Raw genomic sequence first — 11455 nt, forward strand, 5'->3', positions numbered from 1 at the left:
TCAGATCCAAGAAAATATTGTCAATCCTTCTAAAAAGATAACTGAAAGAAAACATTTTGCCTTTAAATAAGAGTTGGGGGATGATTTAATGAGTTAATGCACACAATATATGTATTAAAATAATGGGAGGAAATTACATGATGAGAAAAGTGCATAAAAAGAATGTATATAGCTACCAAAGAGGGTTTTGGTTAATGTAGATAATTAGTAACTCTATCCTCCTTTTCACTCTTTTAGTTTTTTGTTTTTTGGACTGAATATGAAATAGATGCTGTTGAGCAATTCACTACTAATATGTTTTGTGTTGTAGTTGGGAAGAAAAAATTACTCACTAAACTTGCCTTGGTTATTGGTTCACTTATGATCATCAGATTCCTTTCAGTGGTTTAATGTCACTTTCACTGTTTAATCATCCATCCATTCAAATCAGGATGAGACGTAATGGCTGGATGGATCCCTGGCGTATGTGTTTCTGGGGGCGTGGTAGAGCGGCAGTTTGTGAATTGAGAGCGAGTTCAGGAGATGAGAGCGATAAGGATTGTCACCTGTGGGAAATGATCTCTTATAGCTGTTTTGTGTTACAGTGAGAGCTGGTGGGAGATAAAGAAGCAGCCAGAGCCACAGTGGAGAGAGAGAGGAACTAGAGTCCCCAGACGATGCTTTCTGTGTTCACGAAAATTACTTTTGTGTTTATTATTGAGCGTCGGAGTGTTTTTGTGTTGGTGTGTGTGCTGGAAAGCGACCTAAAATGCTAAATGCTAAAGAGAGTGAGCTGGTTCCAACTTCCTCATTTTTCTTTGGGGTGGCTGTGGCTCAGGTGGTAGAGCGGGTCAGCCACTAATCGCAGGGTAGGTAGTTCGATCCCTGGCCCACATGACTCCACATGCCGAAGTGTTCTTGGGCAAGACACTGAACACCAAGTTGCTCCCAATGGCAGGCTAGCACCTTGCATGGCAGCTCTGCCATCATTGGTGTGTGAATGTGTGTATGAATGGGTGAATGAATCACAGTGTAAAGCGCTTTGAATACCTCTACGGTTAAAAAGGTGCTATGTAAGTGCAGACCATTTACCATTTGAGACTGACCTGAGACCTGCCACTATTATATCTTTAAAACTAATTGTTCAATTGTCCTAAAAGGGCAGCGATTTTGAGAGCAGAAGGAATGCTATTATATAGCTTAACTCATTGGGTACCATGGGTAAAAGAGAGAGGAGCTTTTCAAATACTGTCTAGTATACATTCAATTCATTTATAAGGGTATACAATTTATAGGGTAGGTCAACTCGATTCTATTGGGGTTTTCAACCTGATATCAGCTTTCGAGTTTTTAATTTGTATTTTTGTATTAAGAATTTGTAAGGCCCTCAACAGTGTTAAAATCCCTGGATTAAATAATAAAAACAAAACATTTAATGAATTTCACTCCCTTATTAAATGTAGTTATTTTTAAGGAGGATGACCTAGTCATACACAGCACATTTGTGACTATCAACTGATTTCTCACTCCATAATTAGAAAAATGTTGTCTGCCATATAATTCAGTCAGAGCTCAGAGGCTCTTGAAATTGAAGGAATTTCTTGGAGTGTGTGCTCCAGAGGATCATTTGATTAGACATTTATTAGACAAATATTTTTAGATTACAATTTTTGTTTATTTTGTATATTTTTAGCATATTTTAAAGTGCTGACATGCCACGATTTCAGACACATGTAAACACAACACCAGGAAGTGAACATATATCATGCGCTCTGCTTTAGGAGGTGTTTAGGTTAGTGTGGTTTGCAAGCCTCAATCCAGTATTTATTCGATGGAATGTCATAGTTTTCTCATTAGTACTGTAAATGCTTTAACATTTGCCTCGTGCTTATTTTTAAATAATTAATTATTAGGAAATTGAGAAAATTAGCATACAAATTGTAACTGTCAATGCTTTTTTCATTTGAACAGATTTGATTTATTTTGAATGTTTGGTGATGTTTCAGTTGAGCTTATGCATGTGCATATCTATGAAAGCCGTGACCCTCGCTGCCATTCAGACGACAACAAAGGTATTAGGGGGAAAAACTAAATGTTCAGCAGCGTTACTTCTTAGGGTAAAGTGACAAATCTGTGCCCCCATCAAAATTTAAAATGCCCCCTTGGGTAAATTGTTCTGTCTCCGACTCTGGCATAGACTATATACGTCCGCCGCGAAAGCTGTTACTATTTATTGCGAACACGTCTTGATTATTGTTATTTTAGCCTTAGAATAAGCATAAGTCATAATTTAAATAACTGATTAGGTGTTATGAGACCTGAATTACTGAATGACTCCAAATTAGCTGGACCACCTTGGGGTGGAGTCTCTACTGTGTCATTGAGGTCTCCGGAATTGTGAGTGGCTTTAAAGGACTGACTCCAGAGGAGGAGATGGCGGGTGAGCTGCGGTATGCGACGTGAGCATAAGCCATGTTGGTGGTTTATATACGCTCCCATCGCTGTATTATCCGTCCGGACCAACAAATGCTTGCCCTGGAGCAACAGCTGAAGCCTCCGCGGGTCAGCAAAACTGGCAGCAACTTGAGGCAGTTGATATGCCAACGCAATTGCAGCCCTGTCCAGGAGCCCGAGACTGTGTGCCCATTGCATATGGCACCCCAGCCTAATTTGGAGGCATTTTTCATAACAATGACATTCCTGGACACTTGCACTAAGGTGACCCCTGCCCGCAGAAATGCAAGGTCCGTCCAAGGGCTGAACGTGTGGCGACAGATTGGGATTTGAGTCTGAAGCCATTGCTGGAGCGGTCTCATATTCATCAACCCGAATGGCGTGACCGCTATCGAGGACGCCATATGCCCCAGGAGCCTCAGTGGGACCAGCGTTCTCTGCCTGAATAACTTCAGGCAGAGAACAACTTCAGGCAGTTCAGCACCAGCTGCATGCTCTCGTTCGTGAGGTGTGTTATCAAAGGACTGAGTCTAACTCCATCCCGAGAAAAGAGATGCTCTGAGAGCTTGCTCTTTTCCCAGTTGACCCGAAGCCCCTAACAGCTGAGGTGCCTGAGCACACAACAAGTCTCGAGAGTGAGCTAGAATCAGCCCATCATTAAGATAATTGAGGATGCGGATGCCTACTTCCCTTAGTGCAAGGGCTGCCTCTGCGACTTCTGTAAAGATGGGAGGTGACAGGGACAGACCGAAGGGGAGGACCTTGTACTGATTTCCCCAGCCCTCGAAGGCGAAACCGCAGAAAGGGTCTGTGCCAAGGTAAAACTGAGATGTGTAAGTATACGTCCTTCAGGTCTTCCGCCGCAAACCAATCTTGATGCTGGACGCACAATAGAATGCGCTTCTGTGTCAGCTTCTTGAATGGGAGTCTGTGCATGGCCTGGTTCAATCAATCAATCAATCAATTTATTATTTATAGAGAACTATTAAAAACAACTACCAATGACCAATGTGCTGTACAATAAAACATAACTTACCATAAAATACAATCAGCACAAAGTCACACATAATACCAAAACAGAGCAAATACAAGTTGTAGGCCAAATCAAATAAAAATGTTTTTAGTTTAGATTTAAAAATAGGTAGTGTGGGAGCAGTTCTAATTTGACTTGGTAGGCTGTTCCAAAGTTTGTGAGCTGCAATGGCGAATGCCTGATCACCCTAGAATTTAACTTTGATTTTGGAACCACTAAAAGGCTTTGATCGGCAGACCTGAGAGCTCTCACTGTGTGGTGATCTGTCAACAGGTCAGCGATATATGATGGTGTTGAACCATTTCTAGACTTCAACCAATATGAGCACTTTAAAATAAAAAAACTAGCTTTTACTACCTGGTTAACTTGTCTATCAAGTTTTAGTGCACTGTCCAAAAGGACTCCCAGATTTTTTATGTAGGGCTTAACGTATTTTTAAATTGGCATTACTCTTGGTGTTAGAAGAAGTAAATACCACAATCTGTGACATCCATGCTTTAACATCCACAAGGCAAGCTACCAAGGGGTCTAAACTGCTCTTTTGAGTCAGTGGAAGATATATTGACTGAAAGACTCCTGTTTGGTCTGATTAGGTATGATTGAAACCAACTTAAGGCTGAACCCTTTATGACCACAACCTGTTCTAGGCGAGACAAAAGATCATTATGATCAACGGTGTCAAAAGCCACCACAGTTCAGCACTCACAGGTCCAAAATTGGCCGCAACCCACCGTCTAGCTATAGAGCCCCTTCATCATCTTGGCTGGAGGGACAGGCTCTATCTTAGCATGCAGGGCAGTGGTGTTCTCGCCCCTCCCGAAGTGAAGCAGAAGCTGCTGAACCCGGGCGGGTGCCTGGCAAACTGAATCGCATAGCCGTGTTGGATCGTCCTTGGCAGCCAGTGTGACGGACTGGAGAGCGTTAGCCATGCCTCCAAGCTCCGAGTACCAAGGGGACAATCGTGTCTGACGTACTTGCGGGTGGGGGCCTCTCAGCAGGGTGGAGCAGGAGTTGCCACTTTGAAAAGCCTCACGTCCCGAGCTCGTGGATGTGCTGAGAGAAAGGTCAAAGCACCCAGATCTGACCAAGGGCTGAAAGTATGGCGGCACCGTGGCGTGATAGTCACGTGCTGGGTGTCGGTGTGCCATGGTGCCCCCGGAGCCTCTGAAATTATTTCAATGACACCCCTGGAGGTTTTCAGCAGGCCAGCACTGACTGCGCACACTCGGTCGTAAGGCGTGCCATCATGGTTGCCGAGTCTAACTCCATACCGAGAAAAGAGATGCTCTACAGTGGGGAGAGCTTGCTCTTTCCCCATTTGAACTGAACCCTAGTCAGTCAAGGTGCTGAAGCACGAGGTCCCTGTGTGCACACAATAGAACACACGAGCGAGCTAGGATCAGCCAGTCAGAGAGATAATTGAGGATGCGTGTGCTCTTCTCCCTTAGCGGGACCAGGGCAGCCTCTGTGACTTTGGTAAAGACACAGGGACAGACCAAAAGGCAGGACCCTGTCCTGGTTTACTCGTCCCTCAAGGGCAAACCGAAGAAGGGGGAAGGATAGATAAGTGAAAGTTCGTATCCTTCAGGTCGAAGGCCGATGACGTACTGATGCCAGGATGCGCTTCTGCGTCAACATCTTGAACAGAGGCTTGTGAAAGGCTTTGTTTTAAGGCATGCTGATCCAGAATTCGGTGCAACCCACCCCTTCTCTTGGGCATGATAAAATAAGGGCTGTAAAATCCCTTATGCGTCTCGGCTATGATGAACTCCGCCTGAAGGACCAAGGTATTCTCGCACCACGGTGGAGAGGATGCCACTGAACCTGGGCGGCCGTCTGGCGAACGGGATCGCGCAGCTAAGACAGATCGTCCCGATGAGCCATCGTGATGGGCTGGAAAGCGCTAACCAGGTTCCCAGCCTCTGCACTTATGATACCAGGGAGACGGTTGATTTCATTACGCACGGGGTGGGTGGTTCATGGCGAAGCAGGGCAGATCATCCAGGGTAGGCGTGCTGCTCCACGAGCCTGCAACGGTGGCTGGGGCGGGCGAGCGGCCCTGAAAACTGGCGCACTTTCCTCTTTGCCGGCTTCCTTTCAACGGAGAACAAGGGAATGAGAGACACCCGCGTCCTGCTCGGTGACTGGGTCACCTGTCTCAGGGCCACTTTGAAGACCGTCTGGGGTCCTTGGTGGACGGTTGACGGACAGGCGGTGCCGTCTTCCTGCAGGAGGATCTTCTTCTCATAGGCCAGCATGTGGGCTCCGATGATGGGGAGCCGGGGCCGACACCGAAGGAGGACATCGTGCTCTGAGCCCAGAAACCAATCCAGCCATGAGTGCTCAGGGCAGGGTGGAGGGAACTCCGAGGACGGGAGCTCAGAATATCCGTCTGCTTCCGAAAGCAGAAGCCCGCCCTCCGATGCTGCGACTGATAACTCATCCTCGTTGCAAGTCTCGAACGAGACATCGAATCCGCCCTGAGGAGGACCACCTGCCTCGCTCACGAACTCTACCGGGCAGAACAAGCATGTTATGGGAGGTCCACGGGAACTGAGCCGGCGGAAAAACTCTCATATCCACATCCAAATTGCCCACGACATTCGCCGACCCAGCCACCTGAGATTCATATGCAGGACGGACGGGGTCTTTAAGCAGCCTTGGTGGCTCTCTGCTTAACGAAGAAGAAAGAGAGCCGCGACCGCAATGTTCACAATGAGAACATGACCCCTCCACAAAAGCTGTCTCGCTGTCCCAAGCACTCGAGACAGATTTCGTGGTCATCCGATGGGGAGAGATAACGGCCACACCCACTAGAACAAAGGCGAAAGGACATCTTTGAAAGACGGCAATCGTTTGTGCAAGCTCTTTAAGTGAAAATATAGTCTTTTTTTTCTTTTTTTTGCGTGGGTTAATTTCCAGCAGGCAAACAGCAAGGTGACGGGACGAACGCACACAAGCACTCGCTCCGAAGGAGAAGTCTGAATGAGTGGTGCATGCAATCTTCTTTTATACCCGTATGTTCGGGGCGGAGATTAGCATGCAAATTCCACTCGCCAATTTTCATTTACCTTTTCTGAATAAAGCAAAGGTGACCCCTAGTGTCACTACACAATGACGAGTGAGTGACAGACAGTAGCATTTAAACATTATTTAATATAATTTAAAAATTTGTGATTAGGAAAATCAGAGTGGCTAAAAGAAGCTACTCTGAGAAGCTGAAAAACAAGTTTTCAGCTAACGACCCAGCATCAGTGTGGAGTGGCCTGAAACAACTTACTAATTACAGGACTCCTACCCCCAACCCTGTGGCGGACCAACGACTGGCTGATCGACCTGAATGTGTTTTACTGCAGATTTGAAAGGCCCGATTTCACACCCCACATGCACTCGGACCTTCATTTCACACAACCATTAACACCTCCTGCAACCCCCTCCTCCCCTCCTGCTACACTACCTGCACTAAAGATCTGTGAGGACGATGTGTGCCGTGTCTTTCGGAAGCAAAGGACAAGGAAGGCTCCAGGACCAGATGGCATCTCACCAGCTTGCCTTCGCTCCTGTGCTAACCAACTGGCCCCCATCTTCACTCAGATCTTCAATAGATCACTGGAGCAATGTGAAGTCCCATGCTGCTTCAAACGCTCAGTCATTATCCCCGTCCCTAAGAAACCAAAAATCACAGGACTTAATGACTACAGACCTGTCGCCCTGACATCTGTGGTCATGAAGTCATTTGAGAGACTGGTGTTGGCCCACCTGAAGGACATCACTGGACCCTTTCTGGACCCCCTTCAATTTGCTTATCGAAGCAAACAGGTCTGTGGATGATGCAGTCAACATGGGTTTGCATCATATCCTGCAACATCTGGACAGACCGGGACATACGCAAGGATCCTTTTTGTGGACTTCAGCTCGGCTTTCAACACAATCATACCAGATATACTCCGGACTAAGTTAAACCAACTCCTGTTCCCACCTCTACCTGTCAGTGGATTACCAGCTTTCTGACGGACAGGCAGCAGCTTGTGAGGCAGGGAAAATTCACTTCCACCACCTGTACCATCAGCACTGGTGCCCCCAGGGATGTGTGCTCTCCCACTACTCTTCTCCCTGTACACCAATGACTGCACCACCAAGGACCACTCTGTCAAGCTCCTGAAGTTTGCAGACGACACCACTGTCATCGGCCTCATCCGAGATGATGATGAGTCTGCGTGATAGAAAGGAGGTTGAACGGCTGGCTGTCTGGTGCAGTCAAAACAACCTGGAGCTGAACACGCCAAAACAGTGGAGATGATTGTGGACTTTAGGAGGAACACCCCAACATTGTCCCCCTCACCATTCTAAACAGCACTGTGTCAGCAGTGGAGTCATTCAGGTTCCTGGGCACTACCATCTCACAGGACCTGAAGTGGGAGATACACATCGACTCCATTGTGAAAAAGGCCCAGCAGAGGTTGTACTTCCTTCGCCAACTGAGGAAATTCAACCTGCCACCAGTGCTGCTGAAACAGTTCTACTCAGCGGTCATTGAGTCTGTCCTCTGCACTTCAGTAACTGTCTGGTTTGGTGCAGCCACGAAATTAGACATCAGAAGACTACAAAGGACAGTTCGGTCTGCTGAGAGGATTATTGGTTGCCCCTGCCCTCCCTTCAAGAACTATACACTTCCAGAGTGAGGAAAAGGCTGGTAAAATCACTCTGGACCCCACTCACCCTGCCCACTACCTTTTTGAACTGTTGCCTTCTGGCCGGCGCTTCAGAGCACTGAGCACCAGAACCGCCAGACACAGGAACAGTTTTTTCCCTCAGGCCATCCATCTAATGAACAGTTAAATTACCCCCATTGAGCAATAATTATGTGCAATACACAGTTTAATTTTAATTTAAATTATATTATCCAACTTATCCACTTCTGCCATTACTTACATTGCTCTGTACATAATATACTGTTTTTGTTCTTTATATACAGATTGTATTAGATTTGAATTCACGTGTGTGTATGTGGGTATGTATGAAGGTGAGTTTATGTAACGTATATGTATAATTATTTATTTTGTGTTCTTTTTTGTTTTTAATTACCTATGCCTTGCTGCTGTTTTTTTGGTATTGTTTGTATTGTTGTTGACTGGAAGCTCCTGTCACCTAGACAAATTCCTTGTATGTGTAAGCATACTTGGCAATAAAGCTGATTCTGATTCTGATTCTGATTCTGATTCTGATTCTGATTATGATAAATTTCCACTTTATACAGAGCACCCTCAGTGATTTTGATCTGGAACCAGGCCTGGGGAATAGAATGAATTTCTGGGATCTACACATAATCTGTCTGAATCTAATATGAATTATATCTGAAAAAAAAAAAAAATAGAAAAATTCAAACACCGCTGTAATTAAAAGCTGACCATGTCTCAAGAATCTCCTGGACCTGACCAATGACTTGGCAGCAGATTTTTCATATACAACCAATGGTCAGTCCAGAATAAATCACCAAAGCTGGCCTTTGGCCTTTGGTGGCTTCGCAAGTACGCATTTCCCCCAGTGAGCCTTCTTGCACAGGTGGAGGAACAAGTCACACTAGTGGCTCCCTATTGGCCCACCCGGGCCTGGTTCGTACTCCTTGCGACAGCCCCTCCCTGGCAAATTCCCCTGAGGAAAGACCTTCTTTCTCAGGGACAGGGCACACTCTGATATCCGCACCCAAACCTTTGGAACCTCCACGTCTGGCCCCTGGTTGGGACATGGAAGATCTAGCTGGTCTACCACCTACCGTCGTAGACACGATCAACAAAGCCAGAGCCCCTTCTACCAGGCATCTTTATGCCCTGAAATGGCGCTTGTTCGCAAATTGGTGTTCTTCCCGGGCCGAAGACCCGCAGAGGTGCGCAGTTAGGTCAGTGCTCTTATTTCTGCAAGAGAGACTGGAGGGGAGGCGGTCCCCTTCCACCCTAAAGGTGTATGTCGCTGCCATCACGGCCCACCACGACGCAGTAGACGGCAAGTCTTTGGGTAAGCACAACTTAATCATCAGGTTCCTAAGAGGCACCCAGAGGTTGAATAACCCTCCCGGCCAAGCCTGTTCCCCTCCTGGGGTCGCTCGGTGGTCCTCGCGGGCCTCCAGAGACCTCCCTTCGAGCTGCTAGAATCAGTTGGACTCAGGGCCCTCTCTCTTATGACTGCCCTGCTGATCACGCTCACCTCCATCAAGAGGGTCGGGGACCTGCAAGCATTCTCTGTTAGCGACACTTGCCTGGAGTTCGGTCCGGCAGACACATATGTGATCCTAAGGTTCCTACCACGCCCTTTAGAGACCAGGTAGTGAACCTGCAAGTGCTGCTCTGGGAGGAGGCAGACCCAGCCCCTTCGTTGCTGTGTCCGGTACGTGCTTTGCATACCTATTTGGACCACATGCAGAGCTCTAGATGTTCTGAGCAGCTCTTTTCTGCTTTGGCGGACAGCGGAAAGGGAACGCTGTCTCCAAACAGAGGCTTTCCCACTGGGTCGTGGATGCCATTTCATTGGCCTATAACACCCAGGCCGTGTCCCCCACCTTTTGCGGGTCCAAGCGTGCTCAACAAGGAGTGTTGCGTCCTCTTGGGCACAGGCCAGGGGCACCTCCCTAGTAGACATATGTAGAGCAGCAGGTTGGGCAACACCTAAGACCCTTGTGAGATTTTTATAATCTCAGGGTTGAGTCAGTATCGTCCCGTGTTTTCTCAGGTCCGAGCCGGTAGAACTCGCTAACATGCTGACGGACTGGCCAGGTGGATCGCTTGCACCTAGCGCCCTTTCCCTCGGCCGAGGTAAAACTGTGCGCTTTCTCCCCCAGGAGATTCCGCATATTCGGATCCCTGGATGATTCCTCCCTAGCCCTTGTGGGTCCGCAGTTCAGCGGAGGAACTCGCCGACCCAATCCACTGTGGGTACTTAATTTACCCTGTACTGAACTAGGTGCTCCACAGGTCAAGGACTCCCCCTGTGTGTATTATCCGCAGTACGGTCCCCTTACAAAAGTGGACCCGCGTCTCCTTTAGGCAGTACCAGCTGCCCTCCGGTCGCCGTGTTGTAGCAACTCCCCCCTCCTTGAGGCTGGATCTATCACTGCGCCACTTTCCACATGTCACCTAAAAACCCATGTGATGTATTCGCCACTCTTACCTCCCCTTCCGGGCAGGTGTGTTCTCCGCAGGGTCTTTTCCCCCTGAAAGAATAGGAAACTGGGTAAGACCCCCTTCCCTCAATGGGTGTAAGGGCCCTGGACATTTCTTGCTCTATGCGGAGAAACATAGAGAGAAAAGAGGGCCAGCCAGGCACGGCCCGTTCTCAGGTTGGCAAGCGTCGCCTTGTTCCCCTGTCTAGGGTAACCAGAAGGATTCTGATGACTTTTTTGGGGCATTGGGGAAGGGTACGTGCAGTCTGACATAGCTGGTTGCCTGTGCATGTAAAATACCTGCCCGCTCCTGTGTCAGCAGAACACATACACGGCTCAGCGCATGTGGTAATTTAAATTGGACCCCTAGTGTTGCTTCTTCGACACAACATCAAGAGAGCGACAGACGGGGAACATCTAGGTTACGTATGTAACCTCCGTTCCCTGATGGAGGGAACGAGACGTTGTGTCCTTACTGCCACGTCGCTGAGCCGAGCCACTGTAGTGGCCGGACCATTTCCGGCTCCTCAAAAAAATCCTGAATGAACTCGACGTATTTCCTCGCCTTTATACCCATATGTCCGAGGGCGGAGCATGCAAATACTGTCTGCCAACTTCTCATTGGCCTTTTTTCATATATCAGAGTCATATTCGGCTCTCAAGAGAGAACCCTTGTGTCGCTTCTTCGACACAACATCTTGTTCCCTCCATCAGGGAACGGAGGTTACATACGTAACCTAGATGTTTTATTTTAACCTGCAGCAGAGAAGGAATATACAGAGTGAAAGTCAATTTCTCACTTTTAAAAAGCCTGCTTAAAAATTGGTCACTGGTGA

This window comes from Xyrauchen texanus, chromosome 8 (genome assembly GCF_025860055.1).
Source record: "Xyrauchen texanus isolate HMW12.3.18 chromosome 8, RBS_HiC_50CHRs, whole genome shotgun sequence".
Taxonomy (NCBI): Eukaryota; Metazoa; Chordata; class Actinopteri; order Cypriniformes; family Catostomidae; genus Xyrauchen; species Xyrauchen texanus.